At 37.7% G+C, this 23,154-nt stretch overlaps 3 non-coding genes across 3 annotated transcripts; 1 reads left to right on the top strand and 2 right to left on the bottom strand.

Annotated features, from left to right (window-relative positions):
- Positions 1-3,595: 3,595 nt before the first annotated feature.
- TRNAH-GUG (transfer RNA histidin (anticodon GUG)) lies at positions 3,596-3,667 on the bottom strand. The gene has a single exon. It is a non-coding gene; the product is annotated as a tRNA-His (tRNA).
- Positions 3,668-11,418: 7,751 nt separating this feature from the next.
- On the top strand, positions 11,419-11,490 carry TRNAH-GUG (transfer RNA histidin (anticodon GUG)). The gene has a single exon. It is a non-coding gene; the product is annotated as a tRNA-His (tRNA).
- A 9,724-nt stretch (positions 11,491-21,214) lies between these two features.
- On the bottom strand, positions 21,215-21,286 carry TRNAH-GUG (transfer RNA histidin (anticodon GUG)). Its single transcript has one exon. It is a non-coding gene; the product is annotated as a tRNA-His (tRNA).
- Positions 21,287-23,154: the final 1,868 nt, after the last annotated feature.

Raw genomic sequence — 23,154 nt, 5'->3', positions numbered from 1 at the left:
CTTCAAAAAGAAATCATATTCTTCTTTTAATATTTGATCTTCTATTAAGTTTTGCTGTTCTTCTTTCTCATCGTATTTCCATCATAACATGTGGTTAGTGTAACTACCTGTATAGATCTTCTATGTACTTTCTTCATGTCTAGGTTCCGTTTATTATTATTTTCTTCCCATTAATTTTCTTTTACTTTAGTTCTGTTATCATTTTTACCATTGAATGGTCAGTGTCCACATCTGCTCTTTGAAAAGACGGCTTTCTTTAACGGATTGCGGTTTCTTTGTTTCACCAAAATGCAGTCTAACTGATATCTACGAAAATCTCCAGGATTTTTCCATGTATACCTACGTCGTAATAGTGCTTGAGACCAAGTGTTGGCAACTACAAATCTTTCTTGACTACAGAAATCAATTAGTGGTTGTCCTCTCAAATTTCATGATCCTAGCCCGAAATCTCCAACGATATTTTCTTCTCTTTTGTCACCCAAAGCTGCCTTCCAGTCACCCATTATAATTATATTATCATTTGATTTTGTTTCTCTCAGTTTTTCCAATTGTTCGTAGATCTCTTCTAGTGTGTCTTCATCGCTGTTTGATGTAGGCATGTATATTTGTATTATTACAAATTGGAGCTGCTGCAAGACGGGTCATTATAATCTTGTTACTGGTTGTTTCCACATCTGTCAAACATGACGAAAATTATGACGAAATTATTATTGTTATTATCTATTGTATTGTTTATTATTAATAGATAAATGGTCACTCTATAAACAGGGCTAGTCCCAAGACCAATGATAAAAATATTTTTTTTTTTTTTTTTTTTTTAAGTGCTACATAATGATTAAAGAAATCATAATGGCCGTCATTCTGAGCCACTGAATTAGTTCATGGTAATGAGCTAATTCAATGGTTTGGAAAATATGAGAGACGCTGTTGTATTGGGAGGAGGGAGATCTTTGTTGATCATTTCTAAATGTGAGTGTGAAGCTAATAGACAGAATTTTTCTTTGTAACCCCTAAGAGTTTGTTTGGGCTGATTACACTACCCAACAAATTTTTTTTTGTCATACCTCTGGAACGAAAGTTGGTTATTCTGAACAAAATTAATGTACTGATTATAAAAATATCAATCTTTTACTTCTGTCACGTCTACATCAAAAGATATAGGCATTTTTTAAATGCCTTGTTTTTATAAAATATCAGCATACATGGTTGTAATTATTACACACAATATGTTACTTAGACATGTTTCCCACTCAATGATTTCCTTTTATACTCCAGATTGCTTTCCCATTTAAGGAACCAATAGTAATCTCCCATCATGGCAGAGTCCCAGTTTTTCCATTGCAGATACGTCCTGGTGGAAGCGCTCTCCTTGTTCATCACTGACATCTGCTAAGTTTTCAGGAAAGAAATCCAGATGGGAATGAAGGAAATGCATTTTAAATGACATTCGGCACCCCATGTTCTTGTAACATTTCAGCAAGTTTGTCACCAGTTGCTCATAGTTCTCTTCTTTTCTCTTTCCGAGGAACCGTGTACCACAGCCTTGAAAGATCTCCATATGCAGTCAGTTCAACATCATTCAGGTTTCTTTGAAATGCTTCATCTTTAAGGAGCTTTCTTATTTGAGGACCTATGAAAATTCCTTCCTTCAGCTTTGCATGAGATAAATTTGGAAACATTTTCAGTAAATATGCGAATCCTCTGCTTTCTTTATCCAGTGTCTTAGTGAAATTCTTAATCAGTCCAAGCTTGATGTGTAAAGGGGGAAGAAAAACCATTTGTGGATCAACCAATGGAACATACTTTACATTGCTTTTGCCGAGAATATATACATCTCTCTTATCCCAGTGTTGTACGACGTAGTGTTTGGCTGTTACACGACTAACCCACACAGGAAACAATAGTATTTAGTGAAATCACCTTGAAGCAGTCCAATCACTTTGAAATCACCACAAGTATTCCAACCATAGTCATTGTAACGTATAGCAGCAAGAATCTGGGACATACTATCGTAAGTTTCTTTCAGGTCTACAGCTGAAAAGAGGAACTGATGGTAAAGTATTTCCATTATGAAGCAATACTGCTTTCAAACTTAGCTTTGACGCATCAATGAACAAACGCCATTCAGAGGTATTGTGATCAATGTTCAGTTCGTGCATAAGACCAACGACGTATTTGCAGACTCGCATGTTGTTTTCCATTGCAAAATATCTTGAAAATTCTTTATTTTGCTTACGGTACCGGTATATTGTAATGTTTGTACCTTTGGCGAGTAAGTTCCACTGTTGTAGTCTGGATCCGAGTAATTCAGCCTTCTCTTTGGGTAAGCCCAAGTCTCTGATCAAGTCGCTTAATTCTTCTTGTTCAGTGTAGCGTGGGGCCTTTTCTTTTTCTGGCTCGTAGTCCAAATCATGTGAAGTACACGGTTCCGCGACATCTGGTAAAACGATTTCTTCTGTACCTTCATCACTACTTCCAATACCCCAAGATTTTGGTGGCACAGGTACTGGCAGTTCTTTACCGTGTGGCACTGGCCTAATTGCTGATGGGATATTGGCTATTTGATGCAGTGCTTGATCTTTTTGGAAATACCTTTTATTTTTGTCATGCAGAAATAGCAGTTATCGAAATGATTCTTGGGCTCGCGCCACACCATAAGGACAGCAAAAGGCAATGCTCTCAGCTTGCCATATAACCACAGACTTAAGTTCGTTCTACAAGTAATACAACAGATATGTGGAGTCCAATTTTTTTCTTGGTCACCGATTTTGCAGCCGAAGTACAATGAATATGCAACTTTTGTGACATTGTATATTTTCATCCTCCGAGTTTTTGGGGTTAAGTGTCCACAAACACAGCAGAAGTCTGGGTGATTTGGGCAAGTTCTGTGCTTTGTCTTCTCCATTTTAACAATGCATTAACTTAAAAACAGTAAAAGCAATTGGTAAATTTGGACAGAAGGTGAATTCTTGTAGCGTAGTTCATCAAACACTATATATTGAACAGCTGAATGGTGTAACAAAATTAATGAAAATACTGACTCGTCTGGAAAAGTGCATAAAAATCAAAATATACTATTTTGCAAGAATATAGTATATTTGTACTTGCTTAACTTTTATCCCAATAAACAAAACCAACCAAAAGTTAATAAGTTTAAAATTGTATTTCAAACAGTAATGATATCTTTGTACAGAATCCAGTTATCGATCTATATCTTAAAACTGAGACGTGGTAGGAAATTTTTATGATTGATTTTAAATTCTATACATAAAACTTGAAAAAACAACCACTGATTTACTGGAGGTAAAAATCATGTTGGGTGGTGTTATCAGCTCAATATTTAACATACGACTTACAACTGAGTGAACAACAACCCTCTCTAATTATTCTTTCTCGTCAAAAATGGTTTTCCAGCCAAAGTAGGAAACAGCTTCTTGAATTTAAAAATGGTCCTTCAGCATATACACTTTCACTGTACATAAATAATAAATATTCTGAATCAAATATAAGAATATAAATATATATTATTCAGAATATAATAGTTGATTATTTGAAAATATGGAGGAGAGGGAACAAAAAAATACATATATTTAACTGCCGTGACCAGGATTCGAACCTGGGTTATTGCGGCCACAACGCAATGTCCTAACCACTAGACGATCACGGCACTCGTTCAAACATTTCTAAATTCTCAAAATAACCTCTTTCTCAATCACTACGTGGAACACAAAATGATGTGACTCGGCAAGTTTTTGTAACATCTTAATTCCGTCTTTTTTTTTTTTTTCCTCTGGTAGCAACGACAAATATCCATTCGAGTGTGTATGCGCGCGCGCACATAATCATACACACACGAATTCCAATATAGACGCTCAGCTAGTGGAAGAAACAAATTTAAAATTAAAATTAAAAAGAAATGTCAACTGGCAAAGTTATGAGAGCGTTCTAAAAAGTTGTTTTGCTACCCCCAAATGTTATAAAATTTTCAAGTTAAAAGTGTTAAACCTGTATGAAGATAATAAGAAATGTAAATGTGGTTAAGACTGCTGAAAAGAAAAATATACTAATATAAAATTTAAATAAAACTCATAGATGATACGAACCTTAGTAAATATTACCGGTCACGAAATTATGTATTTTTGTGCAAAAGTACGCGAAAATATTTAATATATTATTTGCAGTATTCCACACAGGTGCGCTGTCTGAAATCAGTGAGGGAGGTAAATTTTACACCCCTGAAATAGAGGCCAGTGGATGTAGACGGAACGGACAATCTAAAATTTGTGTACTGAGCAGACATGAGAAAAAATTAGTAATTTCCAGTGCTTCACGCAGCATGGAATAATAGCAATGGAGCAGTGTGTCATTTTAATAATGACAATACAGTAATTATTTATTATGAGAAAATAAAAATACTAGTATAACTTACAACAAACACCAGATACAGAGTTCAATAGTGTGCTTAAATATTACAGTATACAATTGTGTAGTTATGTGATATCATCAGGAGCAGAGCTCTAAAGATAACTCGTATTACATTACTAACAGTTTCTGAAGAAAAACCCAAACCTGAAGAGTGAAAAAATTATTTAAAACTTTCTGATTTTTTATAATTCTTGATAAGAATTACAAAGCTAAAAAAATCTAGTATTTTTTTCTTCTTTCCACTAGTTATGAATATAACCAGTGGAAACAAAGGATCCTTTCCGCTCAGTCCATGTTAAAAATTTATTTGCCTACTTAATCCACGCACCATATCTTCGACTATCCACTGTTTCATCTCGGTAGCTTTGAAACAAGTCCACACCCCAGGTTTCATCGTTTAATGGAGGTTCGTTTTAAAGTTCTCATCTTACATGAAAACTAATTTGCTTAATTACTATGGAATTCCAGATTCGAACACATGTAATCTCAACACAAGTAATCTCTCTCGCAAAAGCAAGGTCTAAACCTAATTAAGACTCGTTAATCTGCTCTCTGTTACTGCCGGTTTCTGCTGCGCGCCTCTAGGGAGCAGCCTAGGGGCGATAGAGTGGCCATACTGTTTAACACCTCCTTTTTATTCAACCTCAGTTATAATCAATCTTTTGAAGCAATCACGGTCTCGCTCCGTTCTAGCAACATTGACATCGCTTCTGTTTATGTTCTCCCAGGACCAACCATCGAAATTATCAAAAATTTGGGCTCTCTGGCTTTCAAACCACCTCCTTCATCTGCTCAGTACCTGGTTCACGGCGATTTTAACCGGCCACCTAACTGTGGGTACCTTTATGTCAAGCTCTGTGAGTTTTTTCACTCAATGGATGATATGCGGCAAGCCAATAAAGAGCCCACTAGTGGATCAAACTTTCTAGGTACTGTATTGCATTTTTATCTACATCATGCGTAACCTATGATGATCTTGTATCTACCTTTCAATCCGATCACCAGCCAATAGTTTTGTCATGGTTACGAGAGGTACTAGGTGTTGACCTTCACAAATTTGCATTCAACAAAAGGAAACCACCCCGGGACGCAAAGTGCCAGGAAGGTAATGTTGCAATCACAGCTCACAGGTCAAGGGTTAACATAAGAAACAATGAGAGCAAATTACATACAAAGTAAAAGGTTTTTACAAATAAAAAAATTAAAAGTTATTTACAAACAGTGAGAGAAACAGCTCTCCACACCTCCAGTTTGTAATTCACATGACAGTTAATTCTTTTTGGGAAGCATCATCACAATACAGGAGTTCAAAACCAAATATGTTTGCAAGTCACTCAAAAAAAAAAAACGAATATGTTCAGTCCAACTGTTATCTCTGCATGGATAAGACTTCCTTTCTATAGCTTTTGTCGCATGGAAATTTGTGAAGGTCAACACCTAATTATATAAACCTGAGAAAGCATCTGAAAAGGGAGGAAACGATCCGTCTGGAAAAGTCTCGTATTTTGGGGGCAAGTCTTGGAGCAGTCCGCAAGGCTGCGACAAGAACCCTCCAGCATCATGAATTCAGAAATAAGTCCTGCAACCATTTTCATCTTGATGACCGGTCCCCAGGAATCAATAAGCTCGGACAGACGGGGAACCCGCACTGCATTTGCTAATGTCGTTCTGTTTTGCGGCGGCAGATATGACTTCCAATTGGTCCACTTCAGTAGCCACTATTCAGATGCAGTGAGAAGCTTTTTTTGTTGTTAGGGTGGCCGAAGTCAATACTTCCTAAGCGTACAATAGTGGAGGATAGACAATCGTTCTGATGTATTTCTTAATGATTCCAGGATCTTTAATATGCAGCATATTTTGTTTTGTTGTTCAATGCAGACTCAAGGTTCGTGAAGCGAGTTTATCCAGCTGTTTATTCCGACTTATGTGTTAAACATAACACCTAAGTCGGAATGCATAGTAAAAACAGGGATTTCGGTGTTAACAAAAGTCGAAGCGATTACTGTGAGATTGGTGTTCAGAGAGAATATTATTATCTTGGTCTTCTCGGGGTTGATCGTCGGGCTAAAGTGCTGAAGAAAGGATGCAGTTTTCATTAGATTTTATTAATATGGTTAGTGGTCAGGATGGAGTTTGGACTGAGCCCAAATGGGGTTAGAATCTTAAGGTCATCCGCGTGGGAGATGGTTTGTTGGTTATTCCGTCCCAGTGAGGCTGTAATTGCCATGAATAACAATCCAGAGAGGATGTCACCCTGGGGAATTCTAGCGGTAACAGTCCTCCAATATGTCAAGTCGCAGAAGTGATAAAGAAGTTTGGTTTGAAATTTGGAAAGGAATTTGTAGAGTTATATAATGTGTGCTTAAATGAGAAAATCTTTCCCAGTTGTTGGAAGGAAGCATACATTAAAATATTATTAAAGAATAGAGAAAAAGAGAGGACAGATCCTGGATTATATAGACCAGTGTCATTACTGCCGATTATTGCAAAGGTTTTTGAAAAAAAGAGTATTGATGAATAGATTGAAGGGATATTACAAGAGTAGTGGAATGAGCAGCCCTATGCAGTTTGGCTTTCGGAGGGGCAGATCTACTGAAGATGCTGTGGTTAAAATGGTGTCATATGTACAAGAGATTTCAGAAAATTATGTCCTGGGTATATTTCTTGACTTTAATGGGGCATTTGATCGTATGTGGTGGCCGAGCTTTCTAGCAATAATGAGAAAAATGAAATGTACTGGGCAGTTCTATGGAGTTTTAAAAGATTATTTTAAAGACAGGAAAGTTGCGATTATAATAAAATATGGGAACGTTACGGAAGTGGCAAGAGGTGCTCCACAAGGTTCAGTCATAGGTCCCTATAGTTGGAATATTGTATTGGATGATGTACTAGTTCAGGAGTGGGTAGGATGTGAACCAGTAGCATATACTGATAATTTGTTAATAATGGTGAAGGGAAAGAATTAAGAGAGCTATGGAACAAGTGGAGAAATGGCCTGAAGCCCATAAAATGGAGATATCGATGAATAAAACTCACATGATTCTGCTCAAAGGGAAGTTCAGTGAAAGAAGAAGGTCGACTGCAAAAATATTTGGTACGTCGATAGCATAGGCCCCCTTGGTCGAGTACCTAGGAGTTTAAGTGGATGAGAGGATGTCCTTTTTGCCTCACGTGCAGAAATTGAGATATAAAGTGAGGATGATTTATTTAAAAATTAGGAAGTCACAAGGGTAGAATGGGCAGTGAAAGGCAAGTCCTTAGACCGCTTCTATAAATGTATATTTCTACGGATTGTGACATGCATGTGGGGCTTGGAGACATAGAGTGACTAATACCCACGTTAAGAGAAGTCTTATTTCAGCATATAGATTTGCCCTTCTGGCAGTCCTGCAGAACCATTTCAAATGATGTTCTGCAAGTTATTGCGGGAAAGGAACTAGTGGATCTGATTATACTTAAAAGGACAATGGAATAAGCGATTAAGAATAATAAGAGAATAGAACTTATGGGGAAAAAATCTTGTAGAGAAGAGGGAAGAGAGTATGGAATACACGATTTGAAAGTAGAAAAGAAAAAGGTTACAGACAGCAAGATATAGACTGTATATGGCAGGAAAGATGGAGCGGTTCTGCTAAGGGGCGTGTTACCTTTGCCTTTCTGCCTGGGGTGAAAACTATGAAAGAGATTTCATCTTGGTCTGGTCTAGGAATGTTAATAACTGGACATGGGTTAAAGAAAAGACTGGTAGAGCTTGGTGTAAAGGAAAATCCGATGTGTATTTGTGGGATGGTAGAGGATACAGAGCATATTTTACGGCAGTGTGCAAGATATGATATACGAAGGAATATGTTAATTAGGCAGATTGGCTCCGACTCATACACCTGGAGTGACTTATTTAAGAATATAGAATGGAATGAAGCTTTTGCTGAGTTCGCTAGAGAAGTAAGCAGGATTAGACAATTGTAAAAATTTGTATATATGTAAATAGTGTTTTTATGGAGTTGAGATTTAGTTGGAATTGGAGTTTATTGATTTTATAGTTTATAGTTGTATAAAAAGAAAATGTTGTAAAAAGTATAAAATACAAAAATATATTGATGAATTTTAGCGTTTAGTGTTTTTAATTTGGCTGGCACAAGAATCACAATTTATAGATGTTTGCCTTTGAAGTTTAAAGTTTAATTGAGTTCTAGATAGTGGAGATCCGCCTCTTCGGGACAGGGGCGGTAACACATCCTCAATGTTTGATTTATCATACGGAGGATACGACCAAGGACCAAAAGATTAAAATTCATAGGATAGAGGAATAAAGCGCGGATGAGCTTATTGCCCAGGAAACGTAGGTACAAGTAAGTGTTAGGATAGTGATGATTATGATGATGTTGATTTCAAATCGCAACAACCTCTTGCCAAGGAGAGCAGAGAAAAAGCACAGAATGTTTCCTTTGATGTGATAATATTATCATAAAAGCCCCAATAGAGAAGGGACATTCACAGCATCAAACGCAGCCTCTATATCTAAGGTAATACATTATTGCGTTATCTTTGTGAAGAGATCATGTACTTTTCTCAGTGGTGTCGATTGAGGTTGAAACAATTTTACTTATATATATATATATATATATATATATATATATATATATAGTCATATGAACGTTTCTTTTAAATCCTGGTTAGCTGTAGATTGTTTTCGTAGCGATCCAGATTGTTACTTTTCTAAGAGATGAGGAAATGGTTGAAAATTAAGATGCTATTAAATATTGATCTACAGAAATTGAAAATGAAGATTGAGAGGAGCTGGGGCTGCATTATGATGAATACATGCTAAGGAAACTAGCAGCTAATAAAGCATTTTAACACCCTTTGGATCACTACTAATTCGGCCGAATTGCAAGGATTGGATGAGAACCAAATTCCATAGTTTTAATTTAATTCAATTTTTATTTTTATTTAAAAAAAAATTTTTAAAAAAATGTGTGCCGAGGACGCATAGCGGAAATTAAGTGAAACATCTTTAGGCGAACATTTAAATAAATAAATAAATTCTTTATTGCTGATAAGTACAGAACATGTACTAGAGACAATAATACTCATCACGGCGAATTTGCCAGGAGTTTATCACTTGACCGAGGATCCCGTATTGACCATATGAATGCAGCAGGCGACGAATCTGCATGAATGAGAACCTCGGAGATATGAGACGTTCCGTTACCAAATGTAGTTTCGGCGAGTGCTGTGGCATCGGATTATATTTAAAACCATTTGACTTCGATAGAGTCGGAATCGCTTTGTTCTTGAGAGAGCCACGACAGCCGTTACAGACCGACATTTGATTTACATCCTCATTTGGAAATGCTGTTTGAGAAGATCCCGAGCTGCTACAATCTTCACATCGTTCTTGAACCAAACACACAGAACAGACTGAACCGAAATCTTTATCCAGGAATGTACGTTTAAACTGTGCGTGGATGCTTCGGTGTTTCTTAAAATCCTGTTGTTGCTCCGGCTGTGTATTACGTGTTGAACGATTTGATGGAGTACTTCTGGTAGTCGATTATGGCTTCTTCGCTTTTCGTTTACGACTGGGTTTTTGAGGACTCTTCACCCTTTTTTATTTGCAGTATCAACTACCATGACTCCTTCCAAATTCACTTCTAACATTTCTGGAGAGATGTAAGACGGTCATTGTAATCACGTTTACGAATTGAAGTTTAATTCTATTAACGGCAATTGTAATAAGCCAAACTAGGAGGAATACTATTCACACGCTATCTTTACTTTTATAGATTTACATTTTATTACCTTACCAATTAACAAAATTAAATGATAAGTGAAAATCCAAAGAATATTTTCCACAGGTTAACCAAAAAAAAAAAAAAAAAAAAAGAAAGAAATACAACCACACCGGGTATTCCCAGGGGTAACTAACCTAGCCTGATACTACTTAACTTCAGTGATCTCCCCAACACGGGGCATTAAACCTACCTAATACGATAGCTGGCTGTTCAAAGTCCCCCTAATGGGTTTATATATGGCAATGGTCGCATTTTCGTTAATCCACGAACGCAAGTTACTCCCAACTGAAAACTGCCTGCAGCACGCCTAAAGAAGTTTCACTTCAAAAGTTTTTTTGGGACCTTAAGAATATTAGCTGATTTAATATTTTCAGGGAGGTGCAAGCATTGATCCTCTTTGCAAGTTTTTACGGTTATATCTGTCATTACACAATTATATTTACACGAATCAAACCTGAATGGTGGCCGCTGAGTGGCCAGCTCTAGAATACAGTTGTGCATGTGTTTCAGTTAACCATGGTTCAAGCTAATGTTCAAGCTAAATATGGTGATGTTCTTGTATATTCCTATTTGTGGTCATAAGTAGCCGTCCCAGAGTGTAAACAGAAATTTATTGATTTTGAGTAATGTTGTTCTTAATGAATTAATTAAATGAAAAGAATCCTAAATAAACTACTGATTTTCTGTTTACGCCTGATTACGAGATTCAATAAGGAATCCAGACAAGTCGTCAATTATTAAGTATATACAGTAGTTCTATTGCCTGGGAGTTTGTTTTATGCGATGCTTTTTACGCAGTAAAATTCAATTAAAAATCATGTGGTTTAATTAGCATCACTGACTTTTAATTAATTCATAAAGGAAGTGTTTAATGAATTAAATCATTTTGAAATATATTGCGAGCGAATGTCTCAGTGTATATTACTACTGTATATTTAAACCTTGGCACTGTGCCAAGGTTTAAATATACAGTAGTAATTTCGGGACCTCTAAATTCTGAGACCCTAAGCAGCCTTTAACCGCAACTGCTTAATAGTGTGAAGATTGTGATATCGCTTTTCGCTCTGGAGGGTGGGTTACGGAAAAGGAAAATTAGGATGCTATAAAAACTAACCGAGTTACTACCCTGTCCCTACCCTCCTCGCGGTCGTTGACATTACAAAGCTTATTTAGAGAAGTTGGAACACTTACAGTGTGTGCCGTGATCGTCTAGTGGTTAGGACATTGCGTTGTGGCCGCAATAACCCAGGTTCGAATCCTGGTCACGGCAGCGGAAATTTTTTCATTTTTTAAAATGATCGTTTTTTTTTTTTTTTTTTTTTAAATCACGCTCTATTCTGTTATTATTGTTCGGAAATTAGTTTAGATTAAAGAAAAATTGAAATCAAAACTTCTCTGAGCGAAAGGATGCCAAATTTTCGTTGTGTATGTTAGAGGCCGAGGGTGGGAAGAACTACTTGAATTTTTGAGTACCAGTGAAACAGAAGTAGCAAAAGCAGTAGTAAACAGTGGAGTTGTCAAACACGAGAGGGCAGTGGCACACGCGTTTCAGTGGACCCTGGTTCAAGCCAGCGTGATCGCTAAATACGGTTAACAATTGTATTCAATTTCGAAATGATAACTTCTAAATTCCACTGACTTCGTGGTCAAGTTGGGAGTATAAACAGAACATTAATTAAAGATCCCACAACCATTTGAACTCAATACATCGGATTTAAAGTCCAGCCTGTTAACCATTACACATGGAATCACGTTTTCAGATCCCTACAACATCCTACATAAAGGATAGGGAGTTATTTGTTACTTAAAAATATAGGGATAGTGTTACAATACCTTTCCCTTTATACCCAAAGTTCCGGCGTCTTCTGTCCATGGCCTCTAATAACTTGTCTAATATTTCGCTAAATTTATTCAAACTACCAGTGGCTGAAAAAAAAATTTCTCACGTCTATCCTGCAACTGAAGTCTCCAGACCAGTGGAGGCCTCACTTTAGAAAGGATGTAGAACTGCTGGAATGGGTGCAGAGAAAGGCAGCTAGATTAGCGAAGGAAACAAAAGGGTGCTCTTACCTAGAAAGGCTTCAGTTGTGCAAACTGCAGCGTCTGGAGACCAAGCACCTATAAATCTGATTGAGGTGTTGACTTGATTGGAGCCTTGACTGGATTGAGTAAGCAGAATATTAATGGTATTCTTCCACTTCGTGAGACTACATACATGAGGGGGCATAAATTCAAGTTGAGGAAGGATGGTTGCAGGATAGATGTGCGGAAGTTTGCCTTCAGCCAGCGAGTGGTTGATTGCTGGATTGAAATATCTGTTGAAGACAACAGGCGCTATGTTAACGTGCCTAAAAAATAAACATTAATGTTACGTTATCATTTGTACAGTAATTTGTGATGAGTGTGCAAAATAAAATTAAAAAAAAATAATAATAATAATAATAGACATGATTTCTATCCCCCCACACACATTTTTAAAATTTATTATTATATTTTAATTTCTTTCTTTTATAAGGAACGGAATTGATGCTATCCCTGTGTATTTATTGTCGAAGTTCTGAATAAGTACTGTATTTCATACTTTTTGACTAACACTAATCTTCAACAGTTTGACATGTTACTTTCAGAGAAAGAGACTTTTGAAATTGTGATGCTGATGTCGACTATGTTTAAAAGCACCTCATTCCATTCCAGGTCAAAGAGAAAGACATCGACCACAGGGGTAACGTAATTTTAAATACGGACGGAAATAAAAATAAAATGAATAAGGAGGATAATATCTGCTAATTGTTTTTATCGAAGACCTGTTTTTAATGTTTTTCCATAAAAAGGAACCTGAAAAATAAAAATAAAATACTAAGATTGACTTGAAATAAAAGATGAACTTGTGACTATGTTCTATGATTGGAACGAAACGAGCGATCCCAGCGATATTTTGCGCTGCTGTTTCAAGAGCAGAAAAATTCTGTTCAGTCTTTTATCCTTAGCTTCTTAAAACTGTATAATTTGGTGTCATAATTCTGTATGCAAATAAATAATTATTTATTATCGATATACTATATTAGTAAATAAAGTTTATGTATACAGTATAATACACATCGTGCATTTTTATTTATTTTTTGTTTTAAATTTTGATTTGCTTAATTTTTTTAATGAATAGTTGAGTGAAACTTAAATTAGGGTGGAGGGTCCAAAAATTTCAACACGGGAATGCATTTTCTCTTTATCAACATAAATATTTTCACGTTGAATGAAAATTGAATGCTCAAGACAAAAAAAGATAATGAACTGAAAGCGAAAAAAAAACTCTAAAAATGAACTGTAAAGTCCTCATTTTGTATTATTAGGTGTATTAGCATATATCCGTAGAACACCTGTTGTCTTCACTATGTGCGTTCATCTGTCTGTGTTCCGCATGGATTTTCATCGAGCTATTAAAATCAGACCAATAGAAATCCGACAATTATTAGTGCCGAATATTATGTTTCTTGCCGAGGAACTCATTGGAGGCATGCATGGCAAGTATAGCGAGCGTGCGGAAACAACTTTTATGAATAAAAGTCGTTATTTTTTACCTTCCCCCAACTACAAATCATGAATTATTACCATTTACTAACGTGCTTGAAATGTAACACATCTGTGTATATTGACTAACTTGTACTGTATTACTGTACTCTCAGATGAACATGTATTAGTGTATTGCTACTCCCACTCACTGGCTAAAGGCAAATTTCCGCACATCTGTTCTACAACTGTCTTTCCTTAATTTGAATTTATGCCCCCTCAGGTGCGTAATTTGAGCAAGAGGAAGAATCCCACCAGCACTGAACTTGCACAAAACATTCAAACCCTTATAACCCTCAATCAGATCACCTCGCAGGTGCGTAGTCTCCACGCGCGGCAATTTGCAGAACTAAAGCCATTCTTGATAAGAGCAGCCCTTTGTCCCACCCCCCTCACCAATCTCGTTCCAGAAGCTCCAAATACTTCCTAAAATGAGGCCTCCAGATCTGTATGCTGTACTCAAGGTGTGGCCTAACCATTGCCTTATACAAAGAGATAATTACCACCTTATCGCTGCTACAAGACCCCATGAGCTACCCTAGCAGCCTGTCTGCACTGCTTTGAAGACTTCATATCTGACTGCACAATTACCCCCAAGCCAGTTTCATTATCCGCTACCCTGAGTATAGTACCACACAGTTGGTACATTTCTCTGGGGTTACTGCTACCCACATGCAGTACTTTGCATTTGTCAAAGTTAAACTTCAGTTGCCACCTCTCAGTACATCGGCCCACCTTTTCTAGATCCTGTTGCAGCAGCGTACTGTCATTACTGTCATTAACAACCCTGGCAACCTAGCAATAACAGTCTATAAAGTTTTATTGCTCGGTACTGTTTTGCTTTAAACACTGTACTTGCGTTTATGTAAATATAGTTAAATCTGACATTAATTTCATATAAAATCATAAGTTATGCTATAAATGTAACAATATTAAGTATTATATATGCGTTAAATTAATTAATATACAGTATAACTGCATATAGTACTCTACTGTATATTATAATTATTTATTACACCCGATTATAATTAATTAATTAATTATTAATCACACCCGGTTATAATCATTATCCTCTGGGCAATGATCATAACCGGGTATCTCTTATTACAAAATAAAGATAATGATTGATAAATATCTTTATTTTGTAATAAGAAAACAAATGGCAGATTAATTATTTTGGCAGATGTTATTTGTTTGAAAACAGTGCGACGCTTGGGCAATTCGTTGTGAAGGCAAACTTTCTCCTATTTGACCATTGCATTTATTAAGCAGTTGAAACTAGTTTTACCGGCGTCCCCGGAATTGACTGTCCCCAGAAATTATTGCCGGGGTTTGGTAGTTCACTTCCGGGGACAGTGAAATATGCATAATAAATTCTCAGAACTATAGAGAAGTGAAATTCATATTCTTATGAAATAATGTCATTTTTATTTTATTTGTATTTTCATTATTATTATTTTTTTAATTAATTTTTTCTTCGTATTTGGCCTTTACGAGACCCAACGTTGTCGTAGCAGGGTGGTCAGGAGCTAAGGTGCATAAGTACAGGATCTTGGATGGTTCAAGCGTACGATGCTAAATACGGTGCTGTTTCTTGTATTGTGTCTATCTTGTGAACTCCTCGGACCGTGTGGCTGTCCCGTAGTAGAAACAGAAAATTTATTTTATTTATTTAAACAAAATAGCGAAACTACAAAATCAAAATCAAATTCATTATTCAAAAAGGAACTGTGCAATTCACAGGTTGGAAATAAAATTAAGAAACAGAAAGCATAAAATAAAATAAAATATTAATAAAATATCTTATTTTTAATTATCAGTGTAAGTACATCATATTACCAATGCGTGTGACGAACCGGAATGGCATTTCAGTGCGCAGTGGTCCATTCCGATTCCTGGTTAGGTGCTCTCTAAACGAGCTCAAACTTTGCAAGTTTTTTTTATTAAGTTTAGAAACTTGCTAAGTTCTATTTCTTGCTAAATATTTGCATACAAGTATTTTGGGTGTACAAGCCCAAAGCATTTTGAACTTGTACACTAAATTGAACTAGTTAACTATTTTTAGAACTTTACAAGCACTGTGACTTACATGCAGTTCATGCGTCGTCTCTAGTTTTGTGCACTGCTAATATGCACAAGGAATTGAGTATAATCGGAGCAGGCCCTAGAATTCAGGAAGCCCGAGTGTGAGAATTAATGTTGAGGAAAAGGACAGCAAGGAGGAAGAGTTCTCCTTGCTCTGGACTGAGAGGGAACGGGCCCTTTTTGAGATTTGGGACTCTTTTCGGCTCGGAGCCTGGGCGTAGTACACCCTTCACATTCCCTAAGAATAATAGTATTTATCGAATTGTACAGAGATAATATTTGTTCACGTAGAGTTAAATCAAGAGACTATACGAATAAAATTTAAAGAACAAGGCTCATCAAAAAACTAAGCAGTGTATGTATCTGTGAAAAAGGAGGAAGGGGAGCCAAGCAGGCTCGGTAGATCGCACTTCTGTGTAAAGCCAATCACACTGATGATGTGATGCATAAGAACTTTGCTAAAGAAATAAAGCGTCCGCAAATTCACTATTACATAAATTTTTATTTGCAGTAATTTAGTATTAGTATTAGTACTAACTACATAGTGCAAAGAAAGCCACAGACTTTTGCTGCATATAAAAAAAAAAGAAGAAGAAAAAGAAAAGAATGAAAAGAAAAGGTAGATAAAAAATACAAATTATGTATTTCCCTCCTCACGCAGGTTACCATCCAGTTGACCTTTGAATTTCTCTAAACTGTGGCCTTAAGATTTTCTCACACTGTCAGCCCCAACTACTTGCGGAGACAACTTCGAGGGTTTAGTGGCAAACAACGCTAACCAGCCGAGTGGGTAAAGTACCTCCCCGGCAACCCAAAGGTCGCGGGTTCGATTCCCGCCTCGGGCTTGGATCAAAGTACTGCAAAAAAAAAACCTTGGGAGGTGCAATATGGCCACAGAAGCCGATGCGCCAACAACTATCAAAAAAAAAAAAAAAAAAAAACGCTAACCACAAAAGCATTTTGTAGTAAACGTTTTTGTAAATAACAAAAAAAAAAAAAAAAAAAAATCATTTGACATTTTCTTGGTTTACAGGAAATGTGCTTATAGCCCAAGCTAACTTGTAAAGTACTAGAGAGATACCATTCTATGACATGATATGCATTGTTATTTGTATAAAGTAAAATTAAAGTTGTCTCAAAACAAAAATTGAATTTTGTAGTTAATGTTGTTTGGCACTAAACCCTCGACTTGTTCCAGTAATCAACGTGATCCGCTGGCTAAAAGAAAACTTTCTACAATCTAGTTTAAACCTCTTCCCCTTGTAATTTGAATCTATGCGCCCCCTCTGGAATTCTCTATAACAGTGAAAATTCCGTTTTCATTCATTTTACTGATCTCTCTCTCTCAGAACCTTATAACTCTCAATGAAGTGCCCCTCTGAGGTGCCTGGTTGCCAAACTCTGTAGCCCACATAATTGAAGTCTTTCGTCCTATACGATCGTCCTTTTGCTGATCTTACTATTCTAGTCGCCCGTCTTTGGACCGTTTCAAGAACCTCAATGTCTTTTTTCACACGAGGTCTTCATAATTGAACAGAGTATTCCAAATGTTGTCTTACAATTGCCTTATACAGTAGGATTATGACCTCCCTATCTCTACAGGTTATTGTTCGATAAGACAGCTTTCCGAGTTCAAACGTTTGAACTCGGAAAGCTGAATTCAGAGTGCTAATCATTACACCAGAAACCACTGCTAATGACTGCTATATCCCTGAAAACGGTGATTTAGTTACTTAAAAATGATCTACATAAAGTGTATGAGAATAATCTGAATTTTTTTTTTTTTTAAATTAAAGGTAGATTTAAGTGATCATTATTTTACCAATTTCTAAGTCTCTCTTTGTCTTTTGTGCATCTAGATCCCACACCACAAAGTTAAACCTAACTTTCATCGCGCAATGGGCAGGTGAGCGAGTGAGAGAGAGAGATGATCTTTATTGCAAAAAATTGCAGGTTGCCCTTCACGGCCAGGGGCTCACAGCCTATCGACAATTCCGGAATTCTAAAACAATTAAGTCTGTTAGAAATAAATCCTGAAATTTTGAAAAGAATTGGTGTTCCTATTCCAGTATAACATTTCTATTGTGGACGGACGGGAGATTTAAATAAAATCGTGCCTTTAAACTTTCCCAAGGACCAAAAACAACATGGCCTGAAAATGTTGTGTCTATCCGACTTAAACTTTTAAGCGAAGTTCAAACATGCCAAATACACATTAATTTATGTAGATCATTTTTACGGTTATAATGAAATCATTGTCCTTTTCACAGATGCAAAATTAGTGACAATGTTTCCGTGGTGTAACGGGTAGCATTCTGGAATTTGAATCCAGCAAGCCGAATTCAAATCTCAGTGGAACTTTCGGGTTTCATTTATTATTACATTACTATTTTCCCCTTCTCGACATTCCTTTTGATGTAATAAAAAGAGCAAGAAACTCGTAAAAAGCAGTTTTATTATTTTCTCATTTTAGTTTTGTTCTGGAAAATTTGTGTGAATGCGTTAGAAAAATTATTTCACATATTTAAGCTGTTATGGATAATCCTTTAGTTCCGAGGTGAAATGACAATAAAAAGATTGGAAACCTAAAATACCGGAATTTATCTCCAAACTGTTCATGTATTAATGGATGGCACTGAGTAACGGGAGTATAGAGGAGAGTGCACTTTCCTCTATACAAGCACCATGGATTAAAATGCGTTCCAGTGGTTCCCAAACTACTGAGATCTACGGACCCTTTCAAAAATCAAAAACGTTTACGGACCTTTTTGGGGGAAAAAAAAATATATATATGTGTGTGTGTGTGTGTGCATTGGGGGGATGATATATAATTTTGTCTAATAGCATTCTTTCGCAGTTTTTCTTAAACGATTTTCCCTCCATCCCTTTCGTAGCGTCAATGTCCATGGCTGCACTTTCGTCACACACTTTTTTGAAAGACAGGCCAGGCGCCTCCGTAGCCAGGTGGGGAGGAGCAGCATTGCGTAGCACACGCTTCTTGATTAGACTGGGGTTCGAACCCGTCACCACCAAATACGGAAGATGCGGAAAGGTCAGAGAATGACCATCGCATATCCCGGAGCAATATCCCGGAAAGACAGGCCATGACGAGTCCATCCATCTGAACTTTTAAATTCTTCAATATCCATTCGATGCGCAAACGATTCTGCCTTAGCTTTTAAAATATTACCATCTACGGGAACATTTTATGCACGCATCATCATCAACCATTCCAGGAGTATCTTTTCAAGATCCGGATACTTCGCTTTTCGTGCTCGAGTTCTGCAGCATTTTTCTCTAAACTTTCAATCTTTTCCCGACCAATGCCGAACTGTTTGCGATGTCAGTCTTAGAATACACAGCTTTGTCTACAGCTTGCAAAATCTTAATTTTATCTGCGATTTGCAAAGCTATCAGCTTTCTTGGAGCCATACCAATAAACATACACTTAAAGGACAGAATTCATAGGATACCTGGTTCCTTGGGAAACGCGACGCTGTCACCCTTCTCGCTAGTGGACGAACCCACCGCTTGCCAAGTACATGTACATAGGTACACTACATTCACACAGAAGTAATTCGATAGTATGGATAAACGTCATGAGTTAACCGACTTTGAAAGAGGGATGATAGTGGGTGCTGAACGCATGGGTCACTCTATCGCGGAGGTGGTATAGAAATTGCACAATCCTCGTTCGACAGTATCAAGAGTGTATCGGGAATACGCCATTTCCGGAATAACATCTCATGGGGAACAGCGCTGTGGGAGGAGAAAGGTGGTGAATGAACGTGGCCGTCGACATCTGTCACACATTGTTTCAGCCAACCGGAGAGTGACAGTGGCACAAATCACCGCCGACTTCAACGAGGTAGGTGACAGAAACGTCTCCGCCAAGACCATCAGGCGATTATTAGCTGCAATAAGTTATGGGGGCCGCCAACCCATCAGAGTCTTATTGCTAACACCACGACACAGGACTCTACGCCTCAACTGGGCGAAAGAACATCGGCACTGGGCCCTAGATGATTGGAGACTGGTCCCTTAGCCCGATGAATCCCGTTCCCAGTTATTTACAGCGGAGGGGAGGGTGCGTATCTGGCGGAAACCGGACGAAGCTATACATCTGTCATGTCAACAACTGTTCAGACAGGTGGACGGTCGGTAATGGTCTGAGGCGTGTTCAACTTTCACACGTTGGGACCTCTGGTACGTCTAGACGCATCTCTGAATGGTCCAGGTTACGTGTCCATCCTTGAAGACCATCTGCATCCCTTCATGGTCATCGTGCACCCACTGGACAATGGACTCTTCCAGCAGGACAATGCGCTTCCCCACAGAGCCGTGGTGACTAGAACATGGTCCGAAGAGCATTCCGCAGATTTTACCACGATGGAATGGCCTCCCCGTTCACCGGAAATGAACCCTGTGGGGCATCTTTGGGATGCTGTGGAAAGATCCGTTCGAGCTTTGGATCCTCCACCCAGGAATGCGACGGAATTGTGGACAGAGGTGCAGCAAGCATGGATGGAAATACCTGTGGAATGCTTCGCCGTGTGAATGCCCTTATCCGGGCGAAATGTAGGCCTACCCGTTACTGGGTAGGTATCCCATGATTTCTGTCCACTCAGTGTACACTCGTACTAACAAATTAACTGAAATCTTCCGATGTTCATTTCATTATCACACTGCGAAAAAAGAGGTGCGGGAAATCTTAACAAATGATTTCTTACGGTCAGGTTGCAACTGCTTCAATATATTTGAAGCATTCTATCATTTTTAAATGCGAATATTTTAATAAAAAAGTAAAAATTCACATTAAGAGGTGAAAATTTATGGTCATTATAGAGAAATCCTGTTAATATAGAGGTCGCTATACTGAATGTGAAATAGCATTAGGTTAATGGGAATTGGCCGGGACCAACTACAGAGGGCGTTATAACATGTTAGGACATTAAAAAAAGGGTCGCTATAAAGAGCTTTGACTGTATAAATAGGCCAGGTTCATTATCTGACTGACAACATTAAGATTATGGATATTAAATTAAATAGTCATAAAGTGGGACTCTTAATGAATCTACTGAATACCACTAATCGAAAAAGGAGATTTGGGCATACGGCCATAATTAGCATCAATTGCAATGTGCGTTGTCAGAATTAAATGACTGGCGATTATTTTTGATCAACTCAGCGTGTGTATCTTTTATTATTTACGTCTGAGAGTTCACGTACGAATAAATAAAAATACAGTTATTAATTGAATATAAACGAAAATTATGTAGAATATGATGCGATTATTATTAGAGAATTAAAATAACAGGAAATTAAATAAACAGAAAAAAAGTATCTGCCGTGACCAGGATTCGAACCTGGGTTATTGCGGCCACAACGCAATGTCCTAACCACTAGACGATCACGGCACACAGTACAAATGCGCTAACTTCTTTAAATAAATTTATTGACATTTCCGTCAATGACTGAGGGTAAGTGACTGGGCTAGTTTTTGTGATACCCTAAATCTGTCTCTCTCTCGCTCGCTCACTCACTTCCTCCCGAGGAATATACGTCATTTTCCGTAAGTGTGCGCACGCAAAGAAATTTTTATAGAAAAAAATTGTGATACTTTAATGAGAGAGAGAGAGAGAGAGAGAGAGAGAGAGAGAGAGAGAGAGAGAGAGAGAGAGAGAGAGAGAGAGAGCTGCGTGTTCACCCATGTATGCTGAAACAGTCAACCTTTGAAACCACTATGCAACAACTGTTTCTTCTGCATTGCAATACTTATCTTTCTAGAAGTCCGTGGAGGAGTGAACAGCTATATCCATCTTCTCAGAAAACTTAACTAATATATTAGGGTCACCAGAAGGTCACTTTCAACTACCCCTGTGTATTGTATCTATGAACTGAGTGTGTTCTCTGGTCGATTTGCCTGCTTTGCTGGACGAAGAATCCCACTTTTTACGGGAAAAACTTTTATGGTCTTTTTTTTTCCCAGAAAAAAAAAAGGTTGATCCTGCACTTAAAACAAAACCTCCCCACTATCATCACAGGGAACTTTAATATGCCCTACGTTATGCAGAAGCAAAAACAGAATTCGATATCCTTTCATCACTCGGTATTTTCCCTCTGCAGACCAGTTCAACAAGACAGGATCAAAAGCTGGATCTTATCTTCCTAAATATAAGTAAAGCTACCCTTCTGCAGAATTCTGGAAGGTTTAACTCGGATCACTGTCCTCTTACCACTGAATTTAGCCCTCGCCTAGGAATATTAACCGGGATAAAAACAAAAACGCAACAATCACAAAACTCGTCTTCTCCACCAAGTTCATAGAGGAATAAATAATTTTTTAGAAGCTAAAAAATAAACTGGAATGTAATCTACAAACTACCTCCATCTCAAGCAATATACTGCATCGCAGATCACCTTTGGACCATCGCTCGATTAGGGGCAGCAAGAAAAATAAGAATTTGTGAATGGACCAGGCCCTAGTTCTTCAGGAAAATGAAATCATATTTCTATGACACGCAAAAAGCCTATCGAGAATGGCTAAAAACAGGAAATCCAGAATCCTATACTTTTTTTTACAAAATGAAAAGAGCCATATTCAACAGGATAAGACGACAATCCCATTATAAAATAAGCTATGAGAAACTTGCACAAGCAAAGAGAATCTCTAACTCGAAAAAACGCTTCCACATGACTTGGGAGGCTTTCAAAGAATGGGCAGATCACACCTTTAGAGATTGTGGTAATATGCCACCTTGCTCAGAAGCCAACCTCTTAAACCAATAGCCAATAGCCCCCCCCCCCCCCCAAAGAAGCTATCCATCTCTAGCAGAGAAATAGCAGCGGTCATCAGGAGCCTACCAAACAAGTGCACCACAGGCCCATTTTTTTTCCCATTTATTAATGCACACAGTTTACATATATTCGTGTGTGTGTGTGTGTGTGTGTGTGTGTGTGTGTGCGTGCGTGCGTGTGTGTGTGCGTGCGTGCGTGCGTGTGTGTGTGTGTGTGTGTGTGCGCGCGCGCGCGTCATAGTGGCTCCAAGGCAGTAGCCTATCTCCACCTTTGTTCTGTGTTGATGCAGAAACTCTAGGCCACTTCGCCACCAGCGAATACCTGGGCAGCACGACGGGCTCAAATCAAATTATTATTTTAGTGTTGCCCGTAATTAAATACATTAACCCGTATTTGTGTCTGTAAATTGCGTATGTTCTATGGTTGATTTGCCTGTTTTGCTGGACGAAAAAACCCCAGTTACTGGGGAGAAAAACCTTGCCATCTA

This window comes from Mastigoproctus giganteus, chromosome 7 (genome assembly GCF_048544385.1).
Source record: "Mastigoproctus giganteus isolate SK-2022 chromosome 7, ASM4854438v1, whole genome shotgun sequence".
NCBI lineage: Eukaryota > Metazoa > Arthropoda > Arachnida > Uropygi > Thelyphonidae > Mastigoproctus > Mastigoproctus giganteus.
This window is presented reverse-complemented; position numbering and strand designations above follow the sequence as displayed.